The sequence below is a fragment of the Hipposideros armiger genome, unplaced genomic scaffold (genome assembly GCF_001890085.2).
Source record: "Hipposideros armiger isolate ML-2016 unplaced genomic scaffold, ASM189008v1 scaffold_438, whole genome shotgun sequence".
Classification (NCBI taxonomy): domain Eukaryota; kingdom Metazoa; phylum Chordata; class Mammalia; order Chiroptera; family Hipposideridae; genus Hipposideros; species Hipposideros armiger.
In genome coordinates, this window is record NW_017731788.1 from 1,254,658 (window position 1) to 1,262,304 (window position 7,647).

The window sequence follows — 7,647 nt, forward strand, 5'->3', positions numbered from 1 at the left end:
TCATCTTATTTTGGTGGTTTTATAGTTGCTAATACTTTGTGGTTATTTCTGTAACATTGAGCCCATTAGTCCTAATGAATTTTAGATGTTTAGACTCTCTATTTAATTCTTTGGAAGTTTATAAAGCTTATGGAACCTTCTACTAATTATGATTTTGCCAGGGTTCCTTAAAGGACTACCATTTTGCCACCAGAAAAAAAATGTACTTAAAAATCTTTAGCCTGTATATATAATTCTTTTGTAGATGTGTTCCAAATGTCAGAGCGCTATCTTAATTTGTTGTGTATTCATACAATGCTTATTACTAGGCTTCACGACCACGTTAGTGAAATTTTCTTTACAACCTTGATACACAAATATACTATCTTGGGTTTTATTTGAAAATAGGCTGAAGACCTTCCTCCAAATGTCTTATTTCAACTTATGTGTCATGTGACACAAATTTAATTTAGAGAGCTGTAACCTAGAGAATCATTCCTATGATTCCTAATAAATGGATGTTTGACTACATTTTTTTATTGTTTTTTTTAACAGACCTCAGGTTACAGGCCATGTCAGGCCTCATTTGGTCAGAAGCGTGTTTGTTTCTCTTGTCAGTTTCTTGACTGGTTCCTTTCCAGATTTCTGTAGGGCAGCCATATGGTCATTTGTGCATGTTTTCTAGATTGCTTCTGTGGCAGGATTCCACATCTGGCTGATAAGTATTTCAGTTACTCACACAGAAATGGCTTCAGTTTTTGCCCTTTAGTTTTATTTCAGATAGCGTGTTTCTATCTAGTGTTCTTCCTATCTCTTCTCTGAAGTTCATTTGATTTTAATGATTTTATTTTACGTGGCCCATGTATTTTGGCTCACTTTTCATTTTCTTAAAAGTCAAGGAAGAAAGACCCATAAAGACCAATGGTGAAGTGCCTGGACTATACTAATTTTGGGAAGCTGAATATTGTAATACTACTAGATGATCAATATTGATATACATTAGACTGTCTAGAGAAGTACACCAATCTCCTTTTTACATTTTTTTATTCTTGTACAGTTCTTAAAAATTTTTTTTTGAAATTTATTTTGAAAATTGTTCTCTGTGAGTGTGAGGCAAGGAGAAAATTATTCATCATGTTGATAGTGATGTTTAAGCAAAAATTATTTGTAACATCTGTTAAGGATGGGTAGGCAGACTTTATTCAGGGGGACCATCGTGCTAGGCGTAGGGACCATTACAGTGGGGGTTTGCAGTGGAAGAGAGAGATTGGGCTCAAACTCTGAATACAACATGGAAAAGTAGGAATTTATAGCCAAAGAGCAGAGTGGTGGGTGGAAAATGCCTAAGAGGAGAGAAGTTTCGGGGTAAGTGGGGGATTCCTGCTCAAGAGACCTAACAGGATTGTTGCTGAAGACAGACCAGGGTGATGGGACATCATGATAGAGGATGAGGAGCCTGATCAGATATCAAGGGGTACCAGATATTGAGGGAGGGGGATTCTGGTTAAACTGACTTAGTGAGGTTCTTGTGAAAATTGGACAATGCAGAGATGAACATGGAAACTCAAAAGTTAGGGCCTCGTTGAGAAGAGTTCAGAGGAGCCTGATTAACGTTTGGCCAAGGAGAGAGTCTTTGTCAGTGATATAAATTTAAAACTATAGCTTTCAAGGAAGCAGCTCTCATTACAAAAATACTGAGGCAAATCTGATAGCAAAATAGAACTTCAGCAAATTGATGCTTAACCTCAGTGAACCAATAGCAGGTTAAGCTCCACTAGATTAGATACTGTATCATTTCAGGATATTTTGAAATTGAAGAAAAGCAACTTAATGTCTTCAGTCTCTGCTCAGTGAATTTGTTATTTTTATTTTGATGATGAAGGTTGAAATTATAATTAATGAGTTAAGTTAGACTTAATGAAAAACTCATTGATTTTTTTCTATTAGATAAGGTTAATAAACTAGCTATAATATAATATTTTCAGACTCAGGCTTAAATTCTTTAACCAAATTAATTATTAAAATCTAAATTTCACTTTGCTTATATATCTGATTTAATTTTGCTCTGGCACTTTCATTTTATAAAGGAACTGACTTAATAGATTTTTCAGGAAGTAAATTTTACTGTAGTTAACTTTTTTGTGTGTGCAAAATACCCTGGGTGGGAGGATCTCTTTCCAAAGGAAGCTATGTTGAATTTGATCTCATCTTTGTAGTATTCCTAAGCATTCTGCCTAGAGTGCTCTGTATTTAGGTTTAATGGTTCTTATTGTCCTGGCTGGCACTCAGTTTAGAAAGTGACCTTTTGAAGGAGATGACTCATGTTTAAATTTATTAGATTTTAGAAGTTTAGCTGCTAGTTGCAGATTCCAAAGAATTGGCTGACTTTCTTGCAGCAGGATATTTTCTTGGGTGTATAGTCAAACTTGCAGTGCCTCTAAATGGAGTAGATTATTGTCAAAAAGGATTTTATTTTTGAGCACCTATAATTCCAAAGGACCTAGTTCCAGTCCTTTAGACATTGGTTCTTAGGCCTTTAGTATTATAGCATTAGAGTCACCAGAGATGCTTATTAAAAATTCTCTTCTCTTGGTCCCACTACCAGAGAGTCTCACATTATTGATGAGACATATTCAACAAATGTCTCACACTTTGAGAAATATTGCTTTCGTACCTCAGTGGTTCCCAAACCTGATGATGCCTCTGAATCAGTCTGGTTTGGTTGGTACCTGGTTCTCCCCTCTAACTGCTTAATTAGAATCTCGGGGAGTGGGGCCCATTAACTTGCATTTTTAACAAGCTGCCTGGTGATCCTTGTGAGAACACCACATCTAGGATCCCATTCATGAGATCCATTTCTTAGTCCACCTATGAGTTAGTTGCTTGAGGGCTTTGTGCTTTTATGTTCCAGGATCTCCCAAGATCTAATTTCTCCGTGAAATATGAAAGCTGTATCTCAGACATGCTCAGATGTTGACATTGTAGTGGCTAAAACACATTGCCAATTTTTTTTTAAACCTTCTTTAACATTCTTCTTCTAATCAATACTAAGTAATTTAAGGCATACACACACGTATACATTATGGGATTTAATAGCTGTTTTCATTTTGGATGCACAAAGTTAGGTGGTAGACATGCTTTTGTTCTGTTAACTGTCGAAGAATAAACAGGTTTTACATGTTTCAGGAGCTTAAATTCAAGACTAAATACCATTATATATGTGTGTTCTGATACTATTGGCTAGCATTGTCAATGTGATATTTGTATATAAAAACTAGTTATGAGTTCTGTGTAGTGAAGAGCTGGAAAAATTGGTATTAGTACTAGTTATCTTGAGCATTTTGGTGAATTGTGTGGCTTGAGGATTCTTTACAGTCATAATCAGTGATGGATTTTTAATAAAGTAAGAAGCAGCTCATTCTTGGTGATGGTGTTGTAACTGCCAAGTTTCATGGAGTCATATTCCTTACTGGTAGTTGGAGTAATAGCTCTTTTTCAAAAGGTTTAAATAAATTATTTAAATGCTTTCTTTAAGTTTAGATGTGCCTTGCTTATGTAATCACTGTTAATGGAAAGCCTTGGCTAATAATCATTGAAACCTAACACAGAGAACAGACATTTTTTATTTGCTTATGCAGAGTAAATTAGCCTATTTCCTCCTTATGAACGTAGGATAAAATGATTGGAGTGTGTTAAAGTCCAAGGAAAGAATGTGAGCCCTTTTTGTTTTATTATGTGTGTTAGTTTACATTCTATGTGGATACATTCTGGCACTCAAAAATACTGCATCCTCTTTACCAGTAGGTAAGCTTAGTGTGGAAGGTGTGGGTGGCTTGTTTCATATTACTCTGTAGCTTAAGTTCTTAAAGCTTCCAACATTCAATACCTTTTTTTTTAATTGGAGAAATTCCACTTAACTGTTAATTTTCCACTGCAGATTAGCTTGAGATATCAGATTTCCAAACACACAAACTAGTCAATCTTCAGCCATTGCCACTAAAGTAAAATTGCTGTTGGGAACAAATTAATTTAACATACTACATTGCTCTGGCAGTTAGATGTTAAGCATATTTTGCCTGTTTAGAACAAGGCCTGGTCTGATATTCAGATGCAGAGTTATCTAATATAACTTCTTATTTTTGACCTATTTTACTGTTATTACTCTCAAGTTGAATTTCCAGTTGGCTGTTAGCAAGAATTATTTTTCTAGTTCTCAGTAGGTACCCCCAGAGGAGCCCCAGGACTACCAACTGCTGCTGCCATGTGGCTTCCTATTCAGGGCGGGGAAGGCGGGAGGCGAGAGGGCAAGTACAACCTTATATATTGTAGATGGATGTAACGAGAATGCCGTTTTATATATTGCTGCTATGAACAGTCATTCTCTGGTCCTAAAATGGAGATGGTGCTGGAAACACACATGATTTTTTTAAACTCGTACTTTATTGCTAAATTTAGTTGTTCTGTATTTTACCCTCAAATATTTAAGTAAGAGATGTTAGCAACAGGACTGCAAAGTGGTATGACGTTCTCTTACCCCTCCTTCGTCATTTCCCTTGGTGTAGTTACAGAGCGTCATTCTCGCTGTCTGCTGCCTAATTTACTTTTGCCTTGTTTGCCTCCCTATCCTTCCTTAGTGTGCATGGGCCATACATACACTGCTTTATATTCTAGTTTGATTATACATAATGTATCTCCCCCAACCGGAATGGCAACTCCTTGAGGAGGGTCTGAAACTGATTTTGTAATTCCCCTTGGTACATGGAGCAGCACTTTGCATGTAGGAGACATTCAGCAAGTTTTATTTTGTAAATGCTTACCTGGTCTCACCACTTCCTGATGCCCATTTAGCTTAAATAATGACAATAAGTATTTATTGATTTTTCTTTCATATTTACATATATAATTAAATATTTATTTTAGCAATTTACTCAAGCTCTTGTAAATTAATTCAGATTGCTTGACTATATTAATATATGTTTCTAGTTGATACGGTGTTCTGTTAGGGGTACTTGAATTGAGGTCATTTTTTTAATAATTAGTAGAGAAATATTGTGATCACTCAATTCAAAACTAAATACATATTCTAATAACAACTTTAATCATGGAATAAGAAAATTTATTGTGTTAAATATATAAATAATGCAAAACCAGTTTTGTTTTGTTTTTCTCATTGCTCTAAATTGTAAAACCAGAATTGGTAGAAGATAATACCACAACTTAAAATTGGGGTGAATCAAGGCTTAGATGTTGAGGCAATTAAAAACTAACTCATTGCTGTGGCACTTTGGATAATAAGAACAAGTCTTCTTGTTCTTACTAGAATAGAATTGCACTGTTTTTGATAAATCTTTTGATAAGTCTAAGCCCTAGAGATATTTGATAATTGGTGTTATTGTGGCTAATAATATCTTGGAAGAGTACTATCCTTGTCAGTTTTTTAAACTTACTCTGAATTTTCACCCTCAAATAATTTACATGGAAATTACTAACAACTCCATATCTTTTCTATTATTATTAGTTTCAAGTGTACAAAACAATGTAATACAATAGTTAGACATTTACACCATCACAGGGTTATCACTGTGATAACCCCCAGTCTACTACCTCTCTGACATCGTATATAGCTCTAACAATTCCATTGACTCTATTCCCTATGCTATACTCCACATCCTGTGACTATATATATATTAAATTATAAACAACTCCATATCTTTGAAATTTTCATGGTATGAGGAATGGTGAGAATCTTTCTTTTAAATTATATGTTTCAAATATAACCTTTAAAGTATTTTGCCTCATATTCTTTCATTCTTTTCAAGGCAGACTTTATTATTTTTTTTATTGGTAATATGTGGTGCTACATTCTTAACACAGATGCGCTATAGGGTTATATCATAGAATTAGACCAAACTAACTAACCAATAGATTGAATTAGCACCCAGTTTCAAGTCCTTTATCCCAGAGGTCTTCATATTGAAGTATGGCCACCCACTGAGATATAGGAAGAAAACACCGTGACTTCTAATATTTTTCATACATACACATTTTTTTAATTTCAGACATATAAATTTCTATTTTGTCTGTTTTTTAATATTTATAACATATTAGTAATATACATATGCCATTTATAAATAAATAGCTACACATGTTGCTGCACACTTACACATTTACTAATAGGAACATTTAGTCAAAATCACTTGGAGACCACAGTTCTGACAAAGTAGCTAATCACAGAGGGTGGACACAGTGCAGAACATGTGATCTTTTGAAAGTGATAGGCAAAGGTCCAGTGATTAAAAATATAATAAAAGTTAGTAAATATAAATTACAATATGGTACAGATCAAGGGACTCATTTATAGCTTCTTCATATACTTAACTCATTATAAAATATAAAAATGGTCCCTGTTGTTTATTTACCAAGTTATAAGGAGTTTTAATAACTATAAGTAGAATACATACAACTTTTTAAATACTTTGGAGCAGTTTAAGCTTTTAGGCACAAGTTTTTCACATGTGATGACTTTTCATTTTCTGGTTATAGCTGACCTTTATATAGGCCTTTTTTTAACTTAGTGGTGAACTGCTATAAATGTTGGCTCTTTTACAAAGGATAATCTGTTTTTGTCTTTTGTTTTTTTCCTGGTGGAGGGAATGTAAAGTAACTTTAAAATTTTTTACACAAATGGTTATAAATCAGATTTTGAGAGGCTTGTTGTCTAATTGCTAAAATTTGTGGATATTCCTTTTATAGTCAGAAAAAATTCTTTTAATAATTAATAGAAATAACTTCTAATAGTAGAACTAAAAACAGTCTACATATTTTGCAATTTACCTATGACAGTGGGAGGAGAGAAGAAGAAACAAACAGTAAAACATAGAAGACAAGTAGCAAGGAAGCATTACAAAATAGAAAAACGTTATATGACAAGTTAAGTCAGATTTGTTATAACAATAAACATAAGTGGAATAAGCTTACCTTTGACAAGAAGGATTACTATGGTTTTTTATAAAAAGCCCAAATATATACTATGTACAAGAGACACACATAAACAAAATGATTTAAAGAAATTGAAAATGGAAGAATAGGCATACCAGCCAAATTATACTAGAAAGAAAGCAAAAGGAGATTATATTCAATTTGACAGAGTTTAAAAGTAAAAAGTAATAAATGGAACAGATTATAAATGGTGAAACATAAGCCATAATGATGATGTCATGGATTACTATCTACCCAATTATACAGAACTGAGATGTAAATGAGAAAAATTGCAAGACATAAGGAGAATTGTTAGATCTCAATAGTAGCTTAGAAATTTTAGAGTTCTTCCTTAATCTGTGACAGATCAAGCTGATAATTATCTTATCCCTATATTCTGCATTTTCATTTTAATTGATGTACAAGACAAAGAACTATATGTTCTGAAAACAGAAAATATATCTTCTCCACAATTTAATGAAATGCTTATAAAAGTTTACCATGTTTTTGGTCACAAGGAAAATAGCAGGTAATTCCAAAGAATAGAAGTAGGTCATCCTAGATGTTCTGCCTATGGCGAAATAAAATTAGAGGTAAGTAATAAAGATAGGGAGGAAATTTGGTAATTTTCAGATCTTTTCTAATATTCTTGGGCCAACAAAGAAGTCAAAACTGCAATTATAAGATATA

General features: G+C 33.5%; 1 protein-coding gene across 1 annotated transcript in view; it reads left to right on the top strand.

Annotated features, from left to right (window-relative positions):
• The window catches only part of GLCCI1 (glucocorticoid induced 1), a 122,653-nt gene that overhangs the window by 23,016 nt on the left and 91,990 nt on the right, over positions 1–7,647 (top strand). The window lies entirely within an intron of this gene.